At 46.5% G+C, this 17105-nt stretch overlaps 1 protein-coding gene across 8 annotated transcripts in view; it reads left to right on the top strand.

Annotated features, from left to right (window-relative positions):
* The window catches only part of ZMYM4 (zinc finger MYM-type containing 4), a 1395070-nt gene that overhangs the window by 1001999 nt on the left and 375966 nt on the right, over positions 1–17105 (top strand). The gene's annotated exons all lie outside the window — the stretch shown is intronic.

The raw sequence follows: 17105 nt of genomic DNA on the forward strand, positions 1-17105 counted from the left end.
CGAAAGAGGGTCATGGTTGCAGAGTTGAGATTTGGCCTTTTCATTAGACTCAATGTGTATTACCTTTTTTCCCCTATTTCAGTTCCCAAAAGCACCCAGTAAGAACTAACAGTTGGACAACCATTTTCTTTGATCATAGGATGAAAGTAAGATGATGGAAGGCGAATTGGGAGGGTTCTTTATTAAAGCTTTTCTTCCACAATCAAAGAAAGAAGCAGCTGTGTGAGTGGAGAAGCCACATAAAGACATTCAACAGAAGAATGGCAGTATGTCATAGTGCTAGCTATAGGCTTTCTTCCAGGCACAAAGGCTTTTAAACTCGGTGCGGTCATAAGATCAGATGTGGCTTGTACAAATTCCTGTTCTCTCCCAATTCCATCCAAATGTGTCTCTCTTCCTAACAAATTTAGCATGATTGTTGTCTTCTCTGACATGTCCTCAATAAACCTGCTATAACATTCCATGCCCATATATGACAGTAATTCCTCATTGTTCTTTGGTGATGGAAGACTGTGCTAGACATCAACTCCTCTTTGGGTTTCACCCGCCCCCCTTTCTTAGATCTGATACCCAAAATAGTCTACTACTGTCCTTTGAAACTGGCACTTGAATTGCTTTTTCTCTCCCCAGAGGCGGAAGCCGGGGGTTTCTCACGCTATCCCTGTCGCCTATGGGCATTTTAACGAACAGATTATCTGGAAATAATTTTTAAATACTGTAAATATTTTAACTGCTCACTTTTAGCAGCGCGCATCCCTGGTCCCTCGGTGGGAGAATCACGTCGCACCGAGGCCCCTTGCAGCCGTTCCTTGACCGGTACAGCCGATTCAGGTGCTGAAGCCGGAAGGCTAAGAGGGGGGACGCCATCTTGGTGGTAGGAATAGGGTAGCGCTCTAGCACTAGGACGTTTCATGCCCTCCTCCACACAGGATAAAAGGATGACGTTATCCCGTCCGCGCAGCGGGCGCGCCAAAGGCAAGTTCGTCTGCGCCCGTCCGCGCCGGGCTGAGGGCCACCCCCCCTGTATCGCAGCCGTCAATGCCCAGGTATAGTGCGGAAAGCCTCCACGGTATGAGGCAATCTGGACATGGATGCTGCTTGACGCCTTTTTATGCTCTAGAATTACCATCGATCTGCCCAAGGTGCAAAGAGAGCCTCAAACCTATGCAGCCTCTTGAAGCGAAGCAGGAATACTCCATGCTACTGTTAAACTGTAGATCTCTTCCGAAGCATAATACAGAACTTGCTCTTCTGTTGGAAGAATGTATGCCAGATGCCGTCTTTCTCAAAGAGACATGGCTTACAACGGACTCTGACCCTGATATAGCGAAAGCCCTTCCCTCAGGTTTTCAAATCACTCGACTGGATCGCCCCGAGGGGAGAGGAGGGGGCCTAGCTGTTATATATAAAGATCAATATCACTGCCGACTCATCCCAGAATCAATTCCGGATCGTGAAAGTCTAGCTTTTAGCCTGGAATTTTCCCCTAATAATTGCTTTTCAGGCACCGTTGTATATCGCCCCCCGGGACCTCCCAAACAGTTTCATAGTCAACTTCCGTCAATTCTAGCAGAACGGGTTAGAATTGCCTCTAACTTTACTTTGCTATTGGACCTCAATTTTCATTTTGATGTCCTGGACCATACTGCCATTTCACTTATAGATGATCTTGCTGCATTACAGCTAACTCAACGAGTACAGGCACCCACCCATATTAAAGGTCATTTGCTGGACCCTGTGTTTAGTAATTGCCCAGAGATTGTGGTGGGACTGCCAATTCCTCTCCCTTGGACCCACCATTTACTGGTGCCTTTTAGCTGGACAAGGCACCCCCCCTTAGATCTACTGTAAGGCAGGCTAGAAGTTGAGCAAAACTCCCAGTCGATTCATGGACCAGTAGACTTGGGATGGGCCAGCCCTCCTACAATAAGGATCCATGCATAGCCAACCAGGAATTTGAAAACTGGATTCCACAGTCCATCGACGACACCCTACCCCTTAGCAAAATGACTCTGAAACGTCCCCAAAAAAACTGCCCCCTGGTACTCAGAACTCCTTAGGGATAAGAAACGCCAGTGTAGGAGAATGGAAAGACGATGGCGCTTAGGCTACTCATCGGACGATAAAGCCCAATATAGAGAGGCAATTAAAGTTCATAAAACAGAGGTTAAATCTGCCCAATCTATATATTTTGCTGACAAAATATTACAAGCTAAATTCAAGCCCAAGGAGATTTTCCAAATAGTGAGGAAACTGACCAAACCTCCCTCTCCCATCATGCATGTGGATAAATCCACAGCTCATTGCAATAACTTGGCAGAATTTTTCCACCAGAAAATCGCCCAAATTTACTCTTTCCTTCTACAACACTACAGTCCATAGCTCAGGATCAGACAACGTTGAGGGATACGCCCTCCCATTCTCTCATTACGCTAGATCACTTCCCCTCCACTAAACCTTGAATCTCTAGCTGCTATAGCCAGCAAAGTAAAATCCGGATCCCCACGTGATCCAGCAACCCCAGAAATCATGATGCTGGCACCCCAGGTTATCCTGCCAATTATCTTGAACCTTTTAAATGCCTCCATTACTTCCTGTATCGTACCGCCTGTTTGGAAGCGGGCCATGGTGCGTGCTCTGCTTAAAAAAAAAAAACCTGGACCACGGTGACTTCAGTAGTTATCGTCCCATTTCTCTGCTCCCCCGGGTAAGCAAAGTTCTCGAGAGGCACATCAATGTCCATCTGATGCACTTCCTCGAGAACAACCAGCTTCTAGATGTTACCCAGACGGGCTTTAGACCCAGGCACGGGACAGAGACCGCCCTGCTGGCAGTCACCGAGGCAACCAGAATGATCTTGGATCAGGGAGGATCAGTGGCAGTGATCCTCCTTGATCTAAGTGCGGCATTCGACACGGTCAGCCATGACATCTTGCTGAGCCGTTTGTCGAGTGTCGGAATAGTTGGCGGAGCATGGCTATGGCTCAAATCCTTTTTGAGTGAGAGGTCTTTTCAAATCTTTGATGGAGACTCGGTATCCTCAAGCAGACCTTTGAAGTGGGGAGTCCCGCAGGGCTCTTCTTTAAGCCCTGCTCTTTTTAACATCTACATGAGACCACTGGCTGAGATTGTACGTCCGTTTGGCATCAAGATAATTTCCTATACGGACGACACTCAGCTAGTGGTCTCCCCGGCGCAGGAGCTGGGCCTGCCATCCTCAGGTGGTCTGGCAAAATGCTTGGAGGAGGTCAAAGTATGGATGACGTCCTCTCTCCTAAAGCTTAATGGGGACAAAACAGAGCTGATGCTCCTGGGCCCCTCTAATTCTACTTCAATCAACCCTGTGTGGCCCGCATGTCTTGGTATTGCCCCAGTATCCAAGGACAATATAAAAAGCCTGGGGGTTTGGTTGGACAAGACGCTTTCCTTTAACACTCAGGCCACAAAACTTGCGGCTTCCTGCTTTGGCTCCTAAGGATGTTGAGGAAAGTTTTTCCTCTCCTGACGATGGAGGCAAAGCAGGTGGCCATTCAGGGTCTGATTCAGTCCCGTCTGGATTCTAACAACGTCCTCTATCTCGGCGCTCCGGAATACACACTGCGCAAATTACAGATTGTGCAAAATTGTGCGGCTCGTGCCATGCTTCAGTTTCCGCGCAGGCTGTCAGCCAAACCCGGGCTGATTAGTCTGCATTGGCTTCCAGTTCGACAGAGAGTTGCCTTTAAGGCAATGTGTATATTCCACCAAGCGTTCTGGGATACAGGACCGGCCATTATTCGGGATCTGGCAACGCAGTACCATCCAAGCAGAACTCTTCGCTCTAGCCAGGCATGTATGGCCTCAGTTCCCAGAATAAAGAAAGCAAGAGCTGGCGGCAGGACGTTCGCTTACAACGCGGCCAAGCTGTGGAACTCACTCCCGTTCCAGCTCAGGTCCAATGCGAATCTCTCCACCTTTCGTAAACAGCTGAAGACCTTCCTGTTTAATGCTCCTTTTTAAAATCTTTTTCTGACTTAAGCAATTCCATATTTGGCCGCTAGCGCTTGGACGCCCCAGGGCAGCAATCGCGCTCTACAAGTTTACATTTCATTTCATTGTCAGCTCTTAATGAGAGGCAATATTTCCTGAAAGTCTCCAGAACTGCACTTATTCTGATCATGTCCTGCCTCATGTCTAAAAAATGAAAACATCGTCCTGGAAGAACCTAGCCCCTGATTAATCAGGGAGCAGTGATGAAATGTCTTTCTGAAATACCAGAGCCATTGATAGGAAACCAAATGGCATCTTGACTAACTTAAACACCCACCGGGTGTTAAGTATTTCAACTGATACCAGATGTAGTGTGGAAAAGCTTCACTCCTAAGATCATAGACTTCATGTTGGTTTTATTAGAGGCAATCTATCCACCACAACGACTGTGAAAGGCTGTGTGGGTTAAAACATAAGTCTATCACACAGTTGGCCTTATTGGCCACGAAAATTGCCTTCAGAGGGGCAACTCAGGCCACTTGGCTTTTGCACAACCTCTGTAGTGTTTAAGAGCTTCTGCATCCCTACTAGACACTCCTCACTCTTCAAGTACCAGGTGCAGCACATTCCTTAAATGTTATCTTGTTGATGTACACTTTAAGGCAACACTGCTTCTTCATGAAAACTTGAGAAAATTTGGACTGGTAGTCTGCACTGCTCTATTACTTCTCAAACACATTATTAAATATTACGGTCAGCTATACTCAAGAGCCAAGCATCATCTCGATCATCCATGAGTATCACCCCCGCTAGATTCCCTTTTTTACACTGTCCTAAATACAAGACAATCTTTTTGCAAATGTCATGCTTTCCCTTGTTTTCACTATTGTCCAGCATTCCTGGAGCACTAAAAGGGCTCTTTTCTGCTAATTTTGTTGCATTTTGCCTTAGTTTCAGGACACATTTAATGACTGACCATTTGATACAGTCTCCTACACTGATATCGCTGTTCTTTGAATGAACATTCATGCTTCCATAGTTCACAATTGCCCAGTTTACAAGAAGCTACAATATTTACCTTCTGGGAGCTTATACCTTCCCTCCTAATCTTTCTCACAAGCCTTATTGTATGTTCCACAGACTTCACAACAAGGATCGCTTTGTTCAGGGGAAACTCACAATTCATCCACAATGCTTCACAAATTCGATCTATATTACAGAACAATTCAAATTGATCCCATAATCTCATCATTTATAGTCCCAAATATGCTCAAAGCAGCTAGAGTCTAACACAGTAACATCTTTAACAACTGATTTGACCCGTCATCGACCTCTTATTCAAAAGTGATAGCATTCCAGTGTAGTTCGTACCGTGAGTAAGTAGTGGACATGTATTTTTCTTAAATTAATGTGTCACTCATGTAACCCTCTTGATTCAGCCTGACTCCGTGCTGACATGTCTAACACCACCTGACCTTCCTCCTCAAGGTTGTGCTGAAGAACAAACTTCCTCTCTGTTTCCAAATCTGTGCTACACACATTTTCTTGGTACAAATATACCTTCTTCCTCTTATTCCCTTTTAGTGTCGCATTTCCAGGTACATTCAAGATAAAGTGTGGTGGGTTATGTTTTGCAGTTCTGTATCCAGTCTACAAAGAAATAATAGCTGCAACACTAAGAATTACACTAAACACAGACTGTGTTAAGCTTATTCCTTGGAATTATAGATGTTTACAGTGGGGTTAGCAGCGCCCCAACAATGTTACTAGGTCACAGATAGGATGTAGGAAGTACATAAAACTTCCAAGCGATGAGGCATATTAACCCATAGAAGAAGCAGTTAGTTGCTAGATGTGCTTTTCAATGAAAAAGTTAGTGGTATACTTGTCACCTAAGACCCCCTAAATTCCTAATCCAAGTAAGGCTATCACAGATTATACAAATGCTGATGTTTAACTATAGACAGCCTCTAGTTCAAATTGTGACCAGTTGAACCCCACCCACATCCTATCCCCATGCAGATTCGTGCTCTCAAGGGAAGACAATTAATAAATCCAGCTATGTTGGTCAAAGGTCAGATTATTATTATTTTTTTGATTATTTTTTTTGCAGAGTTTTATATAGCGCGAACTAGAACCAAACCGAATTAGGTATCAGAGCGCTTTACATAGCACCAGTTACGTACCAGTTACGTTGCATGAGGACACACTTTCATTTTAGGCATGGGGAGATTAAGTGATTTGCCCAGAGTCACAGGGGTTTTTTGGCGTCGTTACCGAGACTCGAACCCAGATCCCCAGGTCTGAGGTCGAACGTCTTAGCCGTTAGGCCAACCCCTCTCCCCAAGCTGAACATGTAATAATAATCCACATTTGTAAAGCGCACAATCACCCGTAAGGGTCTCTAGGCGCTGGGGGCCGTCGGGAAGATTAAGCAAGCTATTGCCCAGAGTCACATGGTGCTGGGCTAACCTGCCGCCGGAGCCGGGGATCGAACCGTGATCCCCAGATTCCAGCGTCAGTCGCCCTGGCCGCGGCGCCACACCTCACGGTAATCAGACCCTGCTTTTTTAGGATTGTAGGTCGTATGTAGCATCAACACCAAATTTCGTCCACCTGAGAGAGAAATCGGTTATGGGCACTTAGCCCCACTCATTTTCTAAACACACTTCCTGCAGTGCGGTGTAACTTTCCAATACTTGTAGTGCCACAAAATGGCCACTAAGCACTACTTGACAAAGGCTCTTGTGTGATGCCTGTTACAAATACCACTGCATTCCTTGTTGTCCTCCGCTGCTGCATGCAGCACCGCCTAACCCTACTATTGTCTCGTTGCCTTGTAGACCTGAGCATGCCTGAACTTCCAGTGCTCACATGCTTTGTAGGTTTACCCGCAAGCCGCCTCCAGTGCTGGTGCATATCACTTGGTGCACAATTTTAGCAAATCTTTGAAGCTGATCACAGCCTCTCAGTGAATGCTCACTGCCTATACTCTACCGGGCACATGCATCAACCTATTTAGGAAGTGCAAACGGTGCGAATCGGTAAATTCGGCCGTTTGCGCTTCCTAAATACGTTTTTGGGATGCATGAAACAATGTTTCAAAATTTGCTTTTTTTTGCATTTCCTAAAAATGCGAATGCATTTAAGGAATCGCATTTGTGCGATTCCTTAAATGCAATGCATCAATTTTTTTAAAAATGCGAATTTTGAAATAGGAAGTGCAAATTAACACGAGGTTGACCCTCGTGTTAATTTGCGAAAATCTTTAAAAAAGCAAAAAAATGCATTTTATAAACTTTCATGTTACAGACACACATGTCCTTAGGACATGTGTGTTTGAAACATGCACTTTAAAATACATTTCAGGGGTGCAGGGGGGGGTCCTTTGGACCCCCCTCTGCTCCCTTGCAATGCATCAACAAATTGCGAGTTAAAAAAAAAAAGAAATGCAAAACGGCATTGATTCCTATGGGCCTCAATGTAATGCCATTCCTTAATTGCGATTCGCAATTAAGGAATCGCAATTTCCGAAAATTAAGAAATCCTAAAAACTTTTAGGATTTCTTGATGCATAGGATTTTGCAATTCCTAAATTGCGATTCCTTAATTTTCGCAATTTAGGAAGTGCAAAATCCTACAATGATGCATGTGGCCGTACATCCTTTCCATCACTTGAATTGCAGCTTGCTCGTCCCTTTTTGGACTCTTTTCAAGGTCCCTAACATTCTGTGGTGGCAGTATACTCCTCTCCAGTGTAAATAAGTCTCCACTAGTCAAGCAGATGTAGGTAAGTGGTATGCTTTACTAATGTGCCCTAGACATCATCAAAGAAAGAAACAACTGTCACCCATCAGTTTCCAGGAGCAATCAAAGAAGACATTCCACAGTAATTTGTCATAGCGAAAACTAGTATGGAGGTAAGATGCCACAAGTTTCTTCTCTGGATCACCTGTTCGTTGAAGCTAACTGATGCCAATGTTATTTCCGGTGCAATGTTTCTATTGGGAAAGTTTTGAGGTTTCACCACAGGTGCATTTGATTTTATGCTTAATTTATTCTGTTCTTTATTATATTTTCTTATTGAATTCCCATACTCTTACAACCATTGGCTGCGTGAGAATCATGAAAGTATTTAGAAACACAGATTTTAATGTAAAGACTACTTCTCATCATGGATGCCCTTTGTCACAATGGCAGTTGTGAACACACTGCCAAAGTTTAAAAGGACCTTTAAGTGTATTAAAAGTAAGTGTAAAACAAGGTTTCACTCGGAGCTTACTTTTTTAGACCCCAGTGCCTTACCCGAAATATATTTTAAAACATTCTTGTGTGAATTGCTCCACATTTCTCAAATCTTGTTTCTATATCTTTGGTTATGGGAAGAACCCTTTTAAGCTCTGCCATGGTTGTAATCAAACGTTCGCATTGATTAACAAGCTAGATTCATATGTCTTCCTTGTGAACACAAGACTGTTGGAGGTTATGTTCGGTTTGTAAATTCAGACCAAAGACTGATTGAAAACTCTGATCCCAGCATGCTCATAACCTTCAAACCTGAGATTTTGGATATTGGCCTGGCCTCTTATTATACATCAGACTGTGGGGAAAGGAACATGAGTAGCAAAAGTGGAACTATTCTTCTGTTTAGACACTGCAGACATGGTGCACTTCATAAGTATTGATTGAACACTGTGGTCTTAAACATTCAGAGTTGAAAAGACTTAAACTCGCAATGCCTTTCGCTGACCTGCCTTCATAACTGAAAAGTTTGGACTGGATGGATGGATGGACAACATCTACAATACCAAAAACTTCATCCAATAGATGAAACTCCTTTTGGGTCTAAACTCAAGAAAACCTGTTAGGGTGCACAGAAGGACCACAACTAGTCTTCCAAGTTATATCTATAGTTTGAAAGACCACAGAGGTTCATGGCTCGACTTAAAGATTAGCATGGTCTAAAGAGGTCACAGACAAATAACAAAGAATAGTAGTCATAAAAGGCAAAGAAATGACAGTGAGTTGGAATTATCGAGTGTACTGTGCGCATAGTGTTGGGATGCTCTTGCAGTACCATCCCAGCTCTGTACACATGAGGAAATACAGAGAGCACAGTACCCCGAACCCAGTGGATCCAGAACACATCACACTCAAAATTTGAAAGACTCAATGAATATGCCAGCATATAAATAGGCGCACCCCTCAGCAAGATATAGAAAGTTATCTAGCAACACTTTCACTTCTAGAGGATATGTGCTGTTATTCTCAAGTGGGCATACAAATCATATGCAGTGCAAATAGAGGAAAAACAGGAGCCTTGCTTCATTCTAGAAAGTGTCCTGTGCAAATAAATAATGTCTACACATGCTGCAAAGAGTAAACCTGATGGAGACATCTAGCCGCAGAGCCCTTGCCTTTGATTTTCTAGGTGTCACACTGGATTCAAAATATTTTTATGAGCAGTACACCTGCACACCAGTAGGTGGCGCCAGTTGGCTCTGCATGACGGCGTTGTGTTAGTCGTCGACGTGATGTCCGCGTCGTCTGTGTAACTGCCATTCCAGCGTGTTGACGTCAGCTCTTTTCTTTCTGAGCCAGCCAGAGCTGATCTGTTGAGAAGAGCTAACCCCTGTCAATTTTTGACAGAATTTTTTTGACTTTTTGTCAGCTTCTTTTGGTGTCAGAATGTCAAGCAAGAAGACTTTAGGGTTTTGAGCCGTGTGACGCCTATCACTACGCCATGTCGGTCACGGACCCCCACGTAGTATGTCTCTGGTGCCTGGAGCAAGACCACCACTCTAAATCGTGCTCCGACTGCCGGGCCATGGCTCCGAGGGCTTTGAGGGAGTTGTGAGAAGTAGGCCTGATATATGATGCTCACTAGTTCTAGTGATCACCTTGTATCAGTCCAAACAACCCTTATGGTGATTGGTTGTAAGTCAACCTTATAGACCAGCTATCCTAATGGTAGCATGGACAAAGCAGTCTTAGGCTAAACTCTTTTGGCATGTGAAGCCAGCTGTTTTACCACAATATAACCCCTTGAATACCAAGTGAAAGGACACCACACAGGTTGTTATGAAAATAAACAGTATATTTATTAATAACAACACCTCTGAACTCTTTGAGGTCAGAGGGCTAAGCACATGACAATCTCTTACGAAAAATACTACAAGTCGCACAAAATTACAATGGTGCCCTAGGGGCACGACAAACCATATACTAAGTAAGTGGAATGTGAAAGTCGATAAAGGAAATGGAGCTGTCCAGAGGCTGTAGGATCGATGATACCACGCTATACTAACTTCAGGTAAGTAATAGGAGGCCCACGGAACGCGTGTGCAGAGTGTGAACTCACACGCGAGATGCGTAACAACGTCTATGGACAGTACAGTTCAAGTTAAAGGTGAGTACGGACAATCCTGACTAGGTAGGACTAAAACGACTGTGGAACTGGACACTAGGACAGTTAAACTACCCTTGAGCACCGAAATGCTCTCGTTACCTCACCCACGGTCCGCGGGTGAATAGGTGTCAAAGTGCGTCGGGTTCTCCCGTTGAAGTCAATGGAGCCTGAAAGAAAAGATGCTGCAGGCGACCAGGAGGAAGATGTCCGGTGCAATCCAAGGGTGGATTGTTGAAGGAGACCTGAAAGCAGAGGGGACAATGTTCACAGTCACTAGCCAGTGACTGGAGTGGAACCAGGAAGGAACCAGATGTCGTCGTCGCGATCAGGTGAAGAGTGGACGCTTGACTCTGCAGCCACGTGGACCAGGAGGTGTCTTCGACGACCAGGATGGAGGCACGAGCTGTCCCACGCAGGCTCTCGCTGTCGGCGGTGTTGGATCCGGGATTGGAGGCAACAGGCCTTGGCAAAGGCAACCCACGCGGTGAGTGAAGAAACCGTCTGGTGCGGCCTAGAAGAGTCTGGGGTGCCCCTCTTTTGGAAGGGAGCAAGGGCCAATCTGGAGCAACCAGATCAGCAGTGAAAATTCAAAGGTTCGTCGTCTGGGAGGCCACTAGCCAGCCGGCAAGTGACCAGACAACGCGTCGAGCAGGAAACAAGCAGAAGGGCCCCACGCAGATCTCGTGGATGCTGGAGGGCTGATCTTCGGTGCAGGGGCTGCTCGGGGTTGGGGCTTCTCAGTCCCCAAAGCACTTGGTCGAGTTTACCTCGGGAGTCGTGCTGGAAGCGAAGTGCAGGTTCGTTCAACATGGCCGGTCCCACGTGTCTCGTCGCACCCACGGGTCTCGGCTTTGCTGCAGATGTAGGTAGAGGTCGGAGAGGTCCGGGAATCCGGGTCTCGTCGGGCTCTGAAGTCTGGATCCTCGAGGGAAGACGACAAAGTGAAGCCGCTGGACGCTTGATGGTGCCTGCAGGTACAGTGTGGACACTCCTTGCCCACAAGGGAGATTCTTCAGTCTTCTGTGGAGCAGAACGTCGAAGGCCAGAGTTTCTTCTTGTAGAATAGTTCAGGATAATTAATTTGGAATGGGACCAGCTCCTACCTTTATTCTCCTAAAGGGGGCTGCACTACTGACTAGGTCCCTCCCCTGAGTGGGACCAGGAAGGGGGGGGGGGGTTACACCCCCTATCCTTTGTCCGGTTTCCCGCCAGAGCTGGGGCTGGGATGCCCCAGCAACTGGTTTGAACCGGTGTATGCACAGGGCACCTTGTGTGCCCCAGGCATGTCTCATTCCTTTCAGGCCTCCCTACCTCAATACACAAAATCCTGTCTGGGGTGGTGCTAGCACCTCCCAAGGCAGGAAACCCTTTGTCCAAGCCATCCTCGCTGGAAGGACTCCCAGCAGCAGGAGGTCAGACTTGTGTCTGTGGTGGCAGCATCCATTTTGTGATGCTGAGGCTCGAGTTAACTTTAACCGGGGTTCACAGTTACATACATGTCGTGTCCCTCTAGGAGGGTGGAATGCTACCCCCGTCGCCAGAATTGGCGGGGGGTAGTATTCCAAATCGTATGACACCTTACTCGACTTGTTTTGATAATGTTATACCAGAGTTAGCATTTAACCGCGAGGAATATAATGCACTTAAGAGTATATGGTATAGCGTTATCATGGAACAGCTATTAGGACTTGGTTCCGCAAGCTGCAAACGGGCTCAGCTCATGCCAGAGCACCATCTCACGTAATTCCAAGCACTCTGCCTTCAGGATTGATAAGGCCTTCCATAGGAGTGACTGATAGGAATATATGTGTCCATTTTAGGGTTAGATATAGGTATACTATACAGCAAAGGGTGTTTACACCACCTTGCCCCAGCTGTCATGCAGCCAGTTGTGTCACATTTAGATGGCCACCCAGGGGTGGCATAATACATGCTTCAGCCCCTGGTAGGCCCTGGGTACACCTATGCCCTGGGTACAGGGACTGATAAGGTGGCCCAGTACCAATTGGTAAATGGACCTAAAGTACATGGTTGTCAATTTAGAGAGAGAACAGCTAGGCTGTGGGTCTGATTAGCAGGCCCACAGCCAGAGAAAGTCGTAAACCAGTGAAGCAAAAAGCAAAAATCTGGGGTGACCATAGGATTGCAGACCCCACTCTCCTACATAACCCCCCCCCCCCCAAACTTAGGGACATTAAACTAACCTTGACCAGGTGAGTCTTACTGTTCTAAGTGGAAATACCTGGAGAGACCATCTGCATTGCCATGGTCAGTCCCTGGCCTGTGCTCCACTGTAACGTCCATCCCCTGTAGGGAAATGGACCACCTAAGAAGTTTGGGGTTTTCACCCTTCATCTGATTTAGCCATAAGAGGGGCTTATGGTCGGTCTGAATCTTGAAGTGAGTTCCAAACAAGTATGGCCTCAACTTCTTCAGGGCCCAAACCACAGCAAAGGCCTCCCTCTCAATAGCTGACCAACGTTTCTCTCTAGGGGTCAGCCTTCTACTTATAAAAGCAATGGGCTGGTCATGACCATCAATATTCAGTTGAGAAAGAACAGCTCCCACACCCAACTCAGATGCCTCTGTTTGGACAATGAAGGTTTTGGAGTAGTCAGGACTCTTGAGAATAGGTGCAGTACACATGGCCTGCTTTAGGTCATCAAATGCCTTCTGACAGCTAACTGTCCACTGAACTTTCTTTGGCATTTTCTTGCTTGTCAGGTCATTAAGTGGTGTCACAATGGACCCATAATTCTTGACAAACTTCCTATAGTAACCAGACAGGCCCAAGAAAGCTCTGACCTGTGTCTGGGTGGTTGGAGGAGCCCAGTCCTTTATGGCCTGTATCTTGCTCTCCAATGGTTGAACCTGGCCTCCACCCACAAGGTGGCCCAGGTACACAACCTGACTTTGCCCTATCTGGCACTTAGTAGACTTGATAGGGAAGCCTGCCTTTTGCAGGGCCACCAAAACTTTCCTCAGGTGGATCAGGTGATTTTCCCAGGTGGAGCTAAAGACAGCAATATCATCTAGATATGCTGCACAGAAGTCATCCAACCCAGTGAGAACTTGGTTCACCAACCTTTGAAAAGTGGCAGGTGCATTTTTCAAACCAAAGGGCATCACCACAAATTGGTAATGACCTCCTGGGGTAGAAAATGCTGTTTTGGCCTTGGCATCCTCAGCTAACCTGATCTGCCAATAACCAGCTGTTAGGTCAAATGTACTTAAGAAAGTTGCAGAAGCCAACTTGTCTATCAGTTCATCTGCCCTAGGTATTGGATGGGCATATGTCTTAGTGACAGCATTGAGACCCCTGTAGTCTACACAAAACCTCATCTCTCTCTTACCATCCTGGGTGTGAGGTTTAGGCACTAGAACTACAGGACTAGCCCAAGGGCTCTCTGAGGGTTCAATGACTCCCAATTCCAACATCTTTTGTACTTCTTTCTTCATGCAGTCCCTGACGTGGTCAGGTTGCCTGTAGATTTTACTCTTTATAGGCAGACTGTCTCCAGTGTCCACCTCATGTGTGCACCAGTTTGTCTGACTGGGGGTCAGAGAAAACATTTGTCTGAAGGATTGAAGAACCTGTTTACAATCCTCTTGTTGATGAGCAGAGAGGCTGTCAGAAAAGACTACACCATCTACTGACCCATCATCAGGGTTCTGAGTGAGCAGGTCTGGGAGAGGGTCACTCTCTTCCTCCTGCCCCTCATCTGTGGCCATGAGCAAGCCCATGTCCTCCCTGTTGACAAATGCTTTGAGCCTATTCACATGAAGTACTCTGTGAGGGCTCCTGGGAGTTCCCATGTCCACCAAGTAGGTGACTTCTCCCTTTTGCTCAATAATGGTATGGGGTCCAGACCATTTGTCTTGGAGAGCTGCTGGGGCCACTGGCTGCAACACCCACACCTTCTGTCCTGCATGGTAAACAGTTAGGACAGCCTTTTGGTCATGCCAAGCTTTTTGAAGTTCTTGGCTGGCCTCAAGGTTTTTAGATGCCTTCTCCATGTACTCTGCCATCCTAGAGCGGAGACCAAGTACATAGTCCACTATATCAAGTTTAGGCTTTTTGAGAGGTAACTCCCATCCTTCCTTCACAAGACATAGGGGTCCTCTTACAGGATGCCCAAACAGAAGCTCAAACGGGCTGTAACCAACCCCCTTCTGTAGGACCTCTCTGTAAGCAAACAGGAGGCAGGGTAAAAGGATGTCCCATCTTCGCCTGAGCTTTTCAGGTAACCCTTTTATCATCCCTTTGAGGGTCTTGTTGAATCTCTCAACAAGCCCATTGCACTGTGGGTGATAGGGTGTGGTGAATTTATAATTGACACCACATTCCTTCCACATTGCAGTCAAGTATCCGGACATGAAGTTTGCACCTCCGTCAAAGACAACCTCCTTAGGAAACCCCACTCTGGAGAAAACTCCAAGTAGGGCCCTGGCCACAACAGGAGCTGTAGTGGTCCTAAGGGGAATAGCTTCTGGATACCTGGTGGCATGATCCACTACCACCAGTATAAATCTGTGCCCAGATGCTGTTGGGGGGTCCATTGGTCCAACAATGTCAATCCCCACTCTTTCAAAGGGAACCCCCACCACAGGTAGTGGTATAAGGGGGGCCTTTGTTGTGCCACCTGATTTGCCACTGGCTTGGCAGGTGACACATGAGCGACAGAAGTCTTTAGTGTCCTCAGGCATATGAGGCCAGTGAAAGTGTGGGGCAAGCCTGTCCCAAGTCTTGTTCTGGCCTAAGTGACCTGCAAGGGGAATCTCATGGGCTAAGGTGAGAAGGAAACCTCTAAGAGACAAGGGGATGACCAGCCTCCTGGTAGCACCAGGCTTGGGGTCTCTTGCCTCAGAGTATAGGAGTCCATCTTCCCAATAAACTTTATGGGCACCTGTAGCATTCCCTGCAGCCTCAGCAGCAGCCTGCTGTCTGAGGGGTTCAAGAGAGGAACAATCTAATTGGGCCTGCCTCAAGTCTGCCCTGGAAGGTCCCCCTGTCCCAAGAAACTCAACCTGATCAGGTTCAAGCTCTTCTAGGACAGTTCCTTCTGGGGTCTCTGGGTCAGCCTCCTGAGAGGGCTGATCCTCAACCTGAGGCAAGGGGGAAGGCTCTGCCTTAACCCTACCATTCCTTCTCTTGGGTAGTGTCTGGTCCATTCTTCCAGGATCCAGCACTTGTTCAGCTGGGCATTTCTTGGCCTGTGACCTAGTCACAGCAAACACATGTGAGGAGAGACCTAGCATTTCTACATGAGTCCTGTACTCCACATCTGACCACAGTGAGGATTCCAAATCATTGCCCAAAAGACAATCTACTGGGAGGTCTGAACTAACTACAACCCTTTTTAGGCCAGTTACCCCTCCCCAGGAGAAATTACCAATTGCCATACTGTGGTAGTGACATTGCTAGCATTGGTCACTAGGTAATCTGAACCTAGCATGATCTGGTCAGGGTCCACAAATGTTGGTGTCACCATGGTGACACTGGCACATGTGTCCCTGTAGGCCTGAGCCATTGTTCCATTGATTAAAGGCGTTTGTCTGTATTTGCCCAGAGTACTAGGACTTACAGTAGGGGCCATATCCATGTCCCCAGTACAAACAAGAACTGCCTGAGTAGGAATAATTCTAACTAAGTCAGAACCCACCTCAGTTCCCAGGGTTAACCCAACTATAGCCTTGGGAGGTACACTACCACTACTAACTGTACTAGGGGGTGCAGGTGTCTTAGGGACATTAGTGGTAGGAGTTTGGCCTTTCTTGGTGCACTCACTAAACCAGTGAGTCTTACTTTTACAGTAATGGCACCATGGTTTCTTAGGACCATCATACTTCTTCTTTTGGGAAGTTTGGGACCCACCCTCCTTAGGTTGTTGGGGCCCTGTTGAAGACTTCTGGTCATTTTGCTTATTCTCATTACCCTTCTGGTCTGCTTTCTTCTGGCCACCGCCCTGGTTCTGGTTCTGCTGCTTGACCCTTGTCCTGACCCATCTGTCTGCCTTCTTTCCCAATTCTTGGGGAGAGGTCAGATCTGAGTCAATCAAGTGCTGATGCAACAACTGGTTCTGACAATTATTTAAGATTTGCTCTCTCATAATTAGATTATACAATCCTGTGTAATCAGTAACTTTACTTCCCAGTAACCAGCCCTCAAGAGCCTTAGTGGCACAATCAACAAAGTCAGTCCAATCTTGAGCCTGAGTTTTCTGGGTATCCCTGAACATCAACCTGTACTGTTCAGTGGTTAAGCCAAACCCATCAATCAGAGCAAGTTTTAAGACTTGGTAATCATTAGCATCCTCATCTCTAACAGTGAGGAGCTTGTCTCTACCTTTACCTTCAAAGGAGAGCCACAATATAGCTGCTCACTGACTCTGGGGTACCTGCTGTACTTTGCAGGCTCTCTCCAAAGCAGTCATCCACTTGTGGATATCATCCCCTGTCTTATAGGGGGGCACTATTTTACTCGGGTGTCTATTATCAAAACTTCTGTCTTTATCCTTAGGGATATTGCTGCCACCAGTGGGGACTACCCCACTCAACTGTTGCTCTCTAGCAAATGCAAACTTTTCTTTGGCAAGGGCAAGTTCTTCCCTCTAGATCCTCAGATTAGCCTGTCTCATCCTTGCTTCATTCTCTCTCCTCTGAGGGGAAGTCATTCTCCTCTGGGGAGAAGTCCTTCTCCTCTGAGCAGAGGCATGAGAGTGCACAG

The sequence above is a fragment of the Lissotriton helveticus genome, chromosome 3_1 (genome assembly GCF_964261635.1).
Source record: "Lissotriton helveticus chromosome 3_1, aLisHel1.1, whole genome shotgun sequence".
NCBI lineage: Eukaryota > Metazoa > Chordata > Amphibia > Caudata > Salamandridae > Lissotriton > Lissotriton helveticus.